An 11,749-nucleotide genomic window follows, 5' to 3' on the forward strand; every position below is an offset into this window, starting at 1 on the left:
AAAAAAAAAAAAAAAAAAAAAGGTAAGACCTTCAGTGAGATGGATCGACACACTGGCTCCAACAATGGGCTCAAACCAAGGAATGACTGAGTATGTCATAGTCCCCAGCAGTATTTCATTCTTCTATACAGAAGGGTGCTCTAAGTTGACATTGACTCCGCAGCACCTACCAGCAACTACATTTTGCTATTGAGCCCGTCCAGTAAGGTCAGTCTTGTTTAATTGCTGTTGTATTGTTCAGCTCTAAAATCTGCAGCTGGTTGGTTCTTCTTCATGTCTTGGTGTTTTCTTTGGTGAGACTTTCTATTTTCCCATTTGTTTCAACATTGTTTTCAGTTTCTTATTCAAGCACTTTTGACAAACATCCTTGTCAGATAATGCCAGCCTCTGTGTCACCCCGGTACTTCCTTCTATTGATTCTATTCTCATTTGTGTTGAAACTTTACTGATTTTTGATATAAAGAGTAATTTTGGATTGTATCCTAGACATTTGGAGTATTAGGTTAGGAGACTCAGGGCCCTATTTAAATCTTCTATTTAGGTTCACAGTGCACCTTCTGGCTGACTCCTCTGGTCTCTGGTTGGGATAGCAGTGTAGTTTTCCAAGGTTCTGCAGTGCTATTCTGGTCTCTTATGCTTGTAAGCTGCTGAGAGGCCAATCTGAAACCTGAGTAGCAGTGCTCACTACAGTTCAGTGCTCAATGTTTCTGCTGTGCTGGGGCTGGGTGGCTTTACCCATGAGCTGCTTGGGGATATGCCTAGGTCTTTACACACAGATTTCATGAATTTGTGTCTTCATCTCCCATCTCTCTATAATCCTGTCACTCTTTCACTCTGAAGTTAAGCTTGGATGAGGTGCTATACGTACTTGCTGCTGTTTTTGTTAAGTGCCGTCTACTTGGTTCCAGCTCATAGGCACCCTGTATAGAGTTTCTAAGGAGTCCTGGGGTGGCACTCTGGGTTAATGCGCCAGACTGCAAAGCCATTTGAACTGCAGCAGTTCAAGCTCACCAACTGCTCCTCAAAAACCCTATACAAGTCACTATGGGTCAGAATCGACTTGCCAGCAGTTAACTACAACAACATTGAGTTTCTAAGGAGCAGCTAGTAAGTTTAAACTGCCAACGGTAGAGTTCAAACCAACCTTGGGGTCCAATGCTTGTCCACACTAGGAGTCTGTCATCTATGCATGGCACTGGTGGTTGTGTGCCACCGAGTTGGTTCCAACTCATAGTGACCCTGTATAGAATTTCTGAGGCTGTAAATCTTTAGTGGAACAGAAAGTCTCATCTTTCCCCTACAGAACAACTGGTAGATTCGATGACTTCTTAATTAATAGCCTGGTTCATAATACACACACACACACACACACACACACATACATATAAGTGTGGGTTAAAAATGATCCACACTCCAGTTACATTAAAACACCCATCCACGTCCACAGCTGATGAAAATGTTGAGTGTGCACATGAAATTATTCTATTGAATTGATGAGTGACAGTAGATTATGTGGCAAATCATTTGCAAATCAGCCATGGCTCTGCCTATGAAATAATCCATGACAGACTTGGGGTTTGACAAGTTGGATACTGAAACAGCTCACAGAAGAGCATGAACAGAAACGTTTGGACATCTGCAAACAAAATTTGGACCTATGTTCTAAGGAAGATAAAAGTTTCTTTGAAACAGTCATTGCTGATGATGAGACATGGGGTTCATCACTAGGAGACTGAGAGTAAACTTGCAGAGCAGGGAATGGAAACATCCTCAATCGCCAACCAAGAAAAAGTTCAAAAGTCAACCATCAGCTGGAAAATTGGTGCTTACTGTTTTCTGGGATTCACAAGGACCAGTATTGGAGCACTGTCAGGAGAAAAGATTCAACAATCAACAGTGTACATTACAGTGAGATGCTCACTGAAGAGCTGAAGCCTAAACTGCAGATTAAATGCAGAGGATTGCTATCCCAGGGTGTTGTGATCTTGCATGGCAATGCATATCTGCACACCTCTGCCCACACTGTTGACACTCTGCAAAAAACGTCATTTGAGGCGTTAAAGCATCCTCCCTATACTCCTAATCTTGCTTGATCTGACTTTTACCTGTTTGATCCCCTGTAAGCAGCACTTCAAGGAAGAAGATTGACTTTTGATGAAAAAGTGAAAACAGCATTCATGGGCCATAGCTCAGCCTAAAACACTTTTAAATAAGGGAATCTGAAAGCTTGTTGACAGATGGACAACGTGTATTGAGAAGCAAGCAGTCTATGACAAAAAATGATGTAAATCTTCTTTTCCAAAAAGTTGATTACAATATATTCTACAGCTAGAGTGCTGATGATTTTGGAGTCACCCTCGTCTCTCTCTCTCTCTCTCTCTCTGGGTGTGTGTGTGTGTGTGTGTGTGTGTGTACTTCCTCAGTGCAAGACAGGAATGGCCAGCCTGGCTTCACCACACCATCTCTGCAGTAATGAATGGGAGGAGAGAGGGAAGTGACAGCCATTTCACCTGGACGAAAGAAGTCAAAAGGGGCGTGACCTTTGGCTTTCCTTGAGGCTTTCTTCTTGTCTACGCCTGTTGATGTTTCTGGGCTGCAGCTACTCTAATGCCCTGTTTTCTCATTTGAGTTGAAACATTCCTAGTCCTTGCTATAAAGAGTAATTTTGGATTGTATCCTAGACATTTTGAGTGTTCAGTTATGAAATATTGGGCCCTATTTAAATCTTCTATTTTGGTCACGGTGCAACTTCTGGCTGACTCTTGTGGGCTCTGGTTGAGAGATCAATGTAGTTTTCCAAGGCTTTGCAGTCTGCCTTAGTTCCTTCACCTTTATGAATGTTCTGATAGTTACTTTATGTCATTTGTCCTGGTGGGGAGGGGGACCTTGACAAATGGCAAAAAGATTGAAGTTGTCAAAAATTTCATTTAGCTTGGATCCACCATCAACACTCATGGAAGCAGTAGTCAACAAATCAAATGGTGGATTGAATTAGGCAAATCTGACTTCTTGAAAGTGTTAAAGAGCAAAGATATCAGTTTGAGGACTCAGGTGCACCTGACCCAAGCTATGGTATTTTCAATAACCTCACATGCATGTGAACGTTGAACCATGAATAAGGAATTGATGCATTGAAATTATGGTGTTAGTGAATAATATTAAAATTACCATGGACTACCAAAAGAACAAACAAATCTGTGTTGAAAGAAGTCCAGCCAGAATGCTCCTTAGAAGCCAGGATGACCAGACTTTGTCTCTCATACTTTGAACTTGTTATCAGGAGGGACAAGGCCCTGAAGAAGGACATCATGCTTGGTGAATGAAGTATCAGTGAAAAAAACAGAAAGACCTTCCCCCCCTCCTCCAACGAGATGTTTTGACACGGTGGCAAAAGCAGTGAACTTTTAAACACGATATTTGTGAGGATGGTGCAGGGCGAGGCAGTGTTTTGTTCATAATATTATGCATATGGTCGCTATGAGTCGGAACTGATTCATTGACACCTAACAACATAGTTGTCACTAACAGGAGGAAGCGAGTGGTATGAGCTTAGTGCATCATTTCTCATTACAGTCATTTAAGTATTTATCGATTGCCTTTTGTATTGTAAAAATATAGATAACACACTGACCAATTCAATACTTGTCATAGCTACAGTTCAGGGACACCAACAGTATCAGTCATTTATTCAACCATCATCAACATTTGTTGTCAAATTTTCCATCTTCATAAACAGAATTTCACTGCTTCTTTAACAACCCTTCTCCTTGGCTTCTTCCCTCCTGCCCAGGGAAACCACTTTTTGTTTGTTTCTTTCTTTCTTCTTTCTTCTTTTTTTTTTTGTTGTTGTTATTTGGAGATTTTTTGCTTTGTTTTGTTTTTCTAGAAAATTTTTTTTATTGGTGCTGCTGAGAATCTATAAAGCAGAACTTATACCAGTTCAATAATTCCTACATGTACAATTTAGTGATGTTGATGCCAATCTTCAAGTTGAGCAAACTTTCTCACCCTCCTTGTCTGTGTTGTTCCTCCACCATGAACATAAACTCTCAACCCAGTTAGGTTCCTAGCTTGGGAGTCATTGTTGTAAATTTAATCCCATACGATAGATCTTACAAGAGCACAATTTTAAAGGCAGACAATCTTCACTAGTTTAGCTAAACTGTTGTTTGGTATTAAGAAGACTCCAGGAGATGTATTTGGTTCAAGGTTTAAAGATTGTGTCCGGGCAATAGTTTTAGCTATTCATCTGCCTTCCATGGCTCCAGAAAGTCTGGAAGAATCCCAGAGAATTCTTGTTCTGCATCTCCTTGAAATCAGGATGTTTTGATGCAGTCTCTGCTCAGAATATTCCATTGGGTTAGCCGGGCACTACCCAGTTCTTCTGTTCTCAGGGAGAGGAGGCAGTTAGTTGTTCATGAACACAGTCAGCCTCCTCCCAGTCCTGACTCTCCTTCTTCCTCTGTTGCTACATGTTTATACATTTCCCAATTTTAGGTATTTTGAACAAGTGGAATTACACTATATTTGACCTTTCTGTGGTTGCCTGATTTTACTTATTTTCAAGGGTCATTCATGCTTGCTATATTAATTTTTATGTCTTTGAGAAGTTGGGTCTTCAGAAGTGAGGTGACTCTGATGAAAAGCAAGTATCTTGTGAAAATCATTGTGAGACAAGAAACAATCCCAAGATTTGAGAGGATGGTCAGTACCCGACAGGCACACATATCCCCTTAGGAGATTATTGGGCGTATGTAGGTGTGAAATCATTGTCTTTTAATCCTTACATATAATTTGTTCATACCCAACAAAGTTGCTGAAGCATAAACCAGCCAGCTGCTGTTGAGCGTGTCAGAGTAGAACTGTACTCCATAGGATTTTCAGTGGCAGATTTTTAAGCAGAGCACCAGGCTTTTCTTCTGAGGCACATCTAGATGAACTCATACCTCCAACCCTCAGTTAGCACCTCAGTGCATTAACCATTTGCTGCCCTCCTCTTCCAGAGACTGCTGTTAAGGCATAAATACTTATCACATTGTTTGGACTCAATGACTTGATAAACAAAACTGGTAGGTGTTTAAAGATACTAAAATCATTGTAAATTAAGAAAGTTTAGAAAGCCCTCATCTAGAAGAGACCTATTTGATCCCGGAAGCAAACACATGAGTTAACCTAGAGAGAACGTAGAGAGCAAGCAATGGTATGCACATCTCCAGTAGAATTAGGGATGTTGTTGTTGTTAAGTGCCGTCGAGTCGGTTGCGACCCATAGCGGGATAGGGGGACACAAAACAGAGCTGGTATGCTGGTCCATTAAAACAATCCACTCTGTGCTTTGTGACTACAAAGTTCTTTATATGAGGAGCTCAAAAAGCTTTATTAGAGGTAAATATCCTTGTTTCCTGGTGTGGTACTACAGGATAATGTGCTGGACTGAAAGGTCACTTTGAACCCCAAGATCAGTGGTTCAAACCCACCAGCCACTCCTCAGAAACTCTACACAGGGTTGCTATGGGTTGGAACCGACTCAACAGCATTTAACAACAAACAACAATCTTTGTGTCTTGCTGTTAATAAGAGAGGCCAGGCCCAAAGAGATTAGGGGAGAACAGAACAGGCAGTGACAAAGTGGTGACTCAGAGAGTGGCCTGTAATGGGATTTATCTCCTCTATCAGCCCAAGACCCAGGGTGTATGAGAACGAGGCTCCCAGCAGGAGCTTGCAGGAACCAGTGTGTCTAAGAATCACTGAATCCTCCAGCATGAGGGACTAAGGGCTTCATGAGCACAGCCCCCTTTGCTTTCCAAACTCAGTTATCTGAGAGCAAATGATGTAACCACATTCTTACAGCCAAAGTAGAAACAAGGGTTCCTAACTTACACTTCATTCTTTGAGTCTCTCTGGCTCTCTGGGAACTTATCTGGTGGTTAAGTGCAGTGGAGTTGGTTCCGACTCATAACAACATTGCATAGGGTTTCCAAGGCTGTAAATCTTTACGGGAGCAGAAAGCTTCATCTTTCTCCTAAGGAACAGCTGGTAGATTCAAACTGCTGACCTTGAGGTTAGCAATCTGACTAGTAACCACTACGATACTAGAGCTCCTTAGGAACTTGTCTAGCAGAAATTTATTAAAGACATTCCATTTCTCCTGGTTGTTCTTAAGTGTGGTCAAGTCGGTTCTGTCCCATAGCGACCCTGTCTAGGGTTCCTGAGGAGCAGTTGGTGAGTTAGAATTGCCAACCTGTGGTTCAAACTGACTATGCAGTCCAGCACATTAACCCACAGCGCCACACCAGGACTCCTTTCTCCTGGTAGCATAGTAGATTGCAAGCTGGGCTACAAACCTCAAGGTTAGCAGTTCGAGTCCACCAGCTGCTCCATAAAAGAAAATGAGGCTTTCTGCTCCCGTAAAGATTTACAGCCTTGGAAACCCTAGACAGGGTCGCTATGAGTCAGTGGCCCACCACCACTCCTGCCATCACAGCTGATTCAGGGGAACTTGAATTGGAGCAGATCTGGGAATCCAGGTGTTGGTGTGGATTTAGAAGGGATGATTCCAGCTCATGTGGCAACATGTGGTACATATTAAAGCTGAGCTCCATGCAGTTTTCTTGTCTTTATCTTTATGAAAGGAGATCACCAGGCCTTTCTTCTGCAATGCCCCTAGGTGTATTTGAATCACTAACCTTTTGTTGTTGTTGTTAAGTGCCTTTGGGTCAATTCTGACTCATAACAACCCTGTGTAGGGTTTCCAAGGAATGGCTAGTTGGTTTGAACCACCAGCTAGGGTTAGCAATCCAGTGCTTATCCTATAGTGCCCATATCTGAACTGCAAGTAAGATCTTAAACTACTTAAATTTAAGGGATTAGCTATTGTGCTAGGTCTGGAAGGTACCCAGATGCTGAAATTGTAGCTAATTAATTGCAGTTATTTGAATTAGACTCTTTCTACATTAATGTGTTATTCTGTCAAATGGGTAGAAATATCTGTATGCTTCATCCTGTCTCCTTATTTCCCTAATTTACTTAACAACAACAACAAAAAAAGCCATAGTTGCTAAGTGCCGTCAAGTTGTTTCAGAATCATTGTTGTTGTTGTTGTTAAGTGCCGTCGAGTCGGTTCCGACCCATAGCGACCCTGTACAGGGTTTCCGAGGGTGTAAATCTTTACGGGAGTAGAAAGCCTCATCTTTCAGAATCATAGCAACCCTGTATAGGGTTTCTGAGGAGCAGCTAGTGGATTTGAACCACCAAATTTGCAATTAGCAGTTCAGTGCTCATCCTACAGTGCCACACCAGGACTCCTGTAACACAAAAAGCAGAATGTAAGAGGCCAGGGAGACTAGATTGATGACTAATTGATTGATAAACAAACAGATCAGAATTGAAATAATGAGACAGCCATGCTCTGTGAGGAACGTACCCAGGGTCACTAGACAACTTGTGTGGACGCTGTTGAGTGAGAGTCTAAACTGCTCTTTAAACCTTCACTGAAGACACAATAAAATACTACTGTTTTTTAAAGTTTCCTGATGAGAAGTTAAAACAACTATTTTGTTGTATTGTTTGCATCCTTGGAGAAGATGCTGGAAGTGCTTGGGGAAAGCATTTGCTTCCCATCTGGATCTAGAGCTTGGTTGTGCTTGCCCGCACCTTCATACTGCCCTGCAAACTTTCCTTTTTGAAAAGTTGAAGTTGAGAATCCAAGAGGAGCTGTAATTTACCTAAAGGAAGATAATATGATGCCCACATCACAGGTGAAAAGTGAAGAGGCTCTAGGTGCAAAAATCACTTCTCCTCTTTGGACCTCAGTTTCCTCAACTATAAATGGGGTTAACACGCTGCCTTTTACAAGGCTGTTGTTAGCAATCAGCCAAGATGCTACCTGCAAAGTCTTCAGAACTAGCAATTAGCAATACTAGTGGGGAGAGTCAAGAGAGAACAGGGTGGTCAAGTGCAGAATGGACCAATGGAATCCTGTGGATCACAGGGTCCCATCGAGCACTGTTGGTGGGGATGGCCCTGTGCCAGTATTTCCTCCTTTTGTGCTTAGGACCGTCACGTGTGGAGGGCGACTTACTGACTGACTTCCAGGCAGTGAGCAGCAACAACATATGAAGATAGATACATATGTAACTTTCTCAGATTCTTCCAAACACTGACCGTTAAAGAACCTCTCAAATAAAATCGGATCACCTGAGAGTCGATTCATCCTATGTGTATCTAAGGGGCCCTGGTGGCTTAGTGGTTAAGCACGCAGATGCTGACTGATGTCAGCAGTTGAAACTCACCAAGGCACTCCAAAAGAGGAAGCTGTAGCTGTATGTTTCCATAAAGACTTCAGCCTTTGAACCCCTATGGAGCAATTCTGTCAGGGTACTAGGAGTCAGTATAAACTTACCAGCAGTTGGTTTGCAGCATTTGTATCTATCTATAACCAAGGAGCCCTGGTGTGGCGCTGTGGGTTAATGCGCAGGACTTCAAAGTCGGTTTGAACCACAAGGTCTGTGGTTCAAACTCACCAGCCGCTCCTCGGAAACCCTATACAGGGTCACTATGGGTCAGAACCAGTTTGACAGTACTTAACAACAACACATCCATGAAGATGGTGCAGGACTGGATAACTTTTGTTCTGTTGAGTTGGAGCTTATTTTAGCAACATATATGGAGCTAGATAAGTAGGTAGGTATGCATGCTTGTGTGTTTATATGTATAACCAAAAATAAGTGAAGAAAGTAAAACCAAATCCACTGTTGAGTCAATTCTAACTCATAATGATTCTTTAGAATGGGCTAAAACTGCCCCCACAGGGTCTCCAAGGCTATAATCTCTTGTGTGTGGGTGTCTGAATTGGGTGAAGGTTTACAGAGCAAATCAGTTTTCCATTTAACAGTTTGTCCACATTTTGTTTCATCTCACTGACTGCAATCCCCACAAGGTACAGTCACGTGTCCCACTTCCTCCCTGTGTTTTCTGTTTCCAGTCCTTTCTCATTCCTAACCCCTCTGAACTTTGTCTTTGGGTAAATGCTGCCTTTTGATCTCAAATGGTTGGTATCTGCATCCCTGATATTGCTCCCCTTGTAAACCTGTCTTCTGTTGTTAGTAAGTGGCTTTGAGTCCGTTTTGTTTTACAGTGACTGTGTATAGGAGTTGCTGGTGGATTTGAACTGCCAACTTTTCAGTTAGCAGTCCTTGCTTATCCTACAGCTCCACAACTGTCTCTTGTTGGCTGAAAACTGAACCATGGGAGTGAGATCAGCTCCAGACCTGAAGGGTGGACTTTTTTATGATTTCGAGTTTTGTTTCACTTTAACCCTACTCCCTCCTAGACCTCCCGAAGGGATCTCCTTCACAATGGTTGGTAGTGGTAGCTGGGCACCATCTAGTTCTTCTGGTCTCAGGACCATGAAGACTGATGTTCAATGGTTCCATAAATTAGTCCATTAGACAAATTGTTTTCATGCATCTTCAATTTTCTTCAGTCTTTGCTCCAGACGGGAAGAGATCAGTAGTTGTACTTCGATGGTTGTTAACAAGTTTTTAAATCCCGGCCACTACTCACCATAAGGAGCTCTGATAGCGTAGTGGTTATGAATCAGGTTGCGAACCTCAAGGTCAGCAGTTCGAAACTACCAGCTGTTCCACGGGAGAAAGATGAGGCTTGCTGCTCCTGTAAAGATTTATAGCCTCAGAAATCCTGTACATGGTCACTGTGAGTTGGTTCTGACTCCACAGCACATCACCACCACCACCACTCCCCACAGTCAGATGTTGAACATCATCTTTGTGGACTATGCTATGCCAAGGCTATGCATCTATACAGGAGCAGACTACAAAATCTCTCTCCCTCAGAGCAGCTGGTAGGCTCAAGTTTAACAACTGCGTCACCAGGGCTCCTAAATGTGTATCTTTATTGTTGTTGGGTGCTGTAAAGTTTATGTTCACCTCACAGAGATCCCATGTGACTGAGTAGAAGTGCCGCAGAGGGTTTTCTGAGCTGTATGTAACCTTTATGGGGAGCTCATTGCCAGAGCTTTCTCCCACAGAGCTTCTATGGGTTCAAACCAACTTTTCAGTCTATACACATATATACATACACACACATATACACACACACATATATACATACAAGCACATATATATGATGTCGTCATTTACCTTCTGATACATTTACTAAGTATATTGAATACAGTTATGTTAAGCAGAGAGCCTTATTGAGTTTGTTAAATCCATGCACGTTAAAGATACATTGAATAGAGCATCTGCACTAAATAGAATAAATGGCAGTGCAGGTGAACTACGAGGTTGTGCTGTGACTCTCACATGCTGTCCCCTTGCTGCAGACCTGCACTGTCCTCAGTCCAGGGACTGCTCCCTCGTCCTCTTCTCGCTCAGCTCTTGCTTCTTCTCTCCTGACAGCTGTTTCCCCAGCTTGACCCCTGGGGATCTTGCAGAACCTTTTAGTTGAAATATGTCTTGACCTTGATTGTCTCTGGGTGACTTATGCCACTGGCAGCAATCTCCAAGTCATTTATGAACCCTCAACCCTGTGCAAAAGATGTGGACAGGGAAACCACGTCTTCATGGGGCTGGATAGCTGAGGGTCCTCTAGGCGTTGTCAGTTGGCAGCTACCTTGCTTCTTCCTTGTCACCCGGCTGGCTTTCCTGTGACTCTCTCTGACTTCATGTTTGTCTTCCCACATGCATTCATGCCAAAGATGAAAAAGATTCCATCAGAGCCTGGGAAGCCAAGGAAAGGAAGGGGACCTGACTTAGGTTCCACACATGTGTGTTGAATGACTTGATGCCTATGAGGAGGCTGGTGTGGTGCCTGCTCTGTTTGCTGTCATTGTTCTTAGTATTTTGGGAGCTCCTCAAGGCAGGGCTGGAGTTTTGTTCACCGTGTTTTCTGCAGGATCGAGAACAGTGCCGTCATTGGTGTAGATGAGGCTCTCAATCCATGGGGAATGGACGATTTCATTCTGGGTACATTCTGGGCACTGGATCCACTTCCTCTATGCATCATGCTCCCTTCCTCTCTGTGTCTTTCGTTTGTCCCCTTCCCTTGAGCTGCTTAGGTGTGCTGAGATGCAATCCTGGGCTGTCATGACTGTATTGCCCTAATGGGTGTCTAAGCCTCTTTCTCCTTTGTTCTGCAATGTGAAGAAATTCTTTTCTATCTGCCATACCCTCTCCCTCTAGGAAGTCAAGGGAGAGCAGCTTTGAAAAACACGTTGAGTTGGTGAATGTGGTGAAATACCCATTGTTGTTGTTGTTAAGTGTTGTCGAGTTGGTTCCAACTCATAACCCTTTGTAGTTTCTGAAGAGTGCCTGGTGGTTCTGGACTGCTGATATGCGGTTACCAGTCCAGTGCGTGTCCTACAGCACCACTCCAGGATACGGGGAAATAACCTTTGGCACAGTAAAAATATTTGGAGTTGATAATGCACCAGGAAGCTAGCTCTGCTGGCTCGTCCCTTCCTAGAAAATCTAGGAAGACCCTAAGCCTATGGATTTTGGAGACACCCGCCCCCACTTCCCAACTCAAGATCAACAAAATTTTCCATGTGACAAAACAATAGAGACATTACAGTTGTTGCTGATAGTTGTCATTGGTTTGACTTCAGCTGGTTGAATAACAACAAGGAACATGGCCTTGTATGGAACATGAAACACCACCTTCTGTGTAACAACATGAAACACTGCCTTCTATGTAACGTGAGACACTTCCTTCTATGTAACAACATG

The sequence above is a fragment of the Chrysochloris asiatica genome, unplaced genomic scaffold (genome assembly GCF_000296735.1).
Source record: "Chrysochloris asiatica unplaced genomic scaffold, ChrAsi1.0 scaffold00078, whole genome shotgun sequence".
Lineage (NCBI taxonomy): Eukaryota > Metazoa > Chordata > Mammalia > Afrosoricida > Chrysochloridae > Chrysochloris > Chrysochloris asiatica.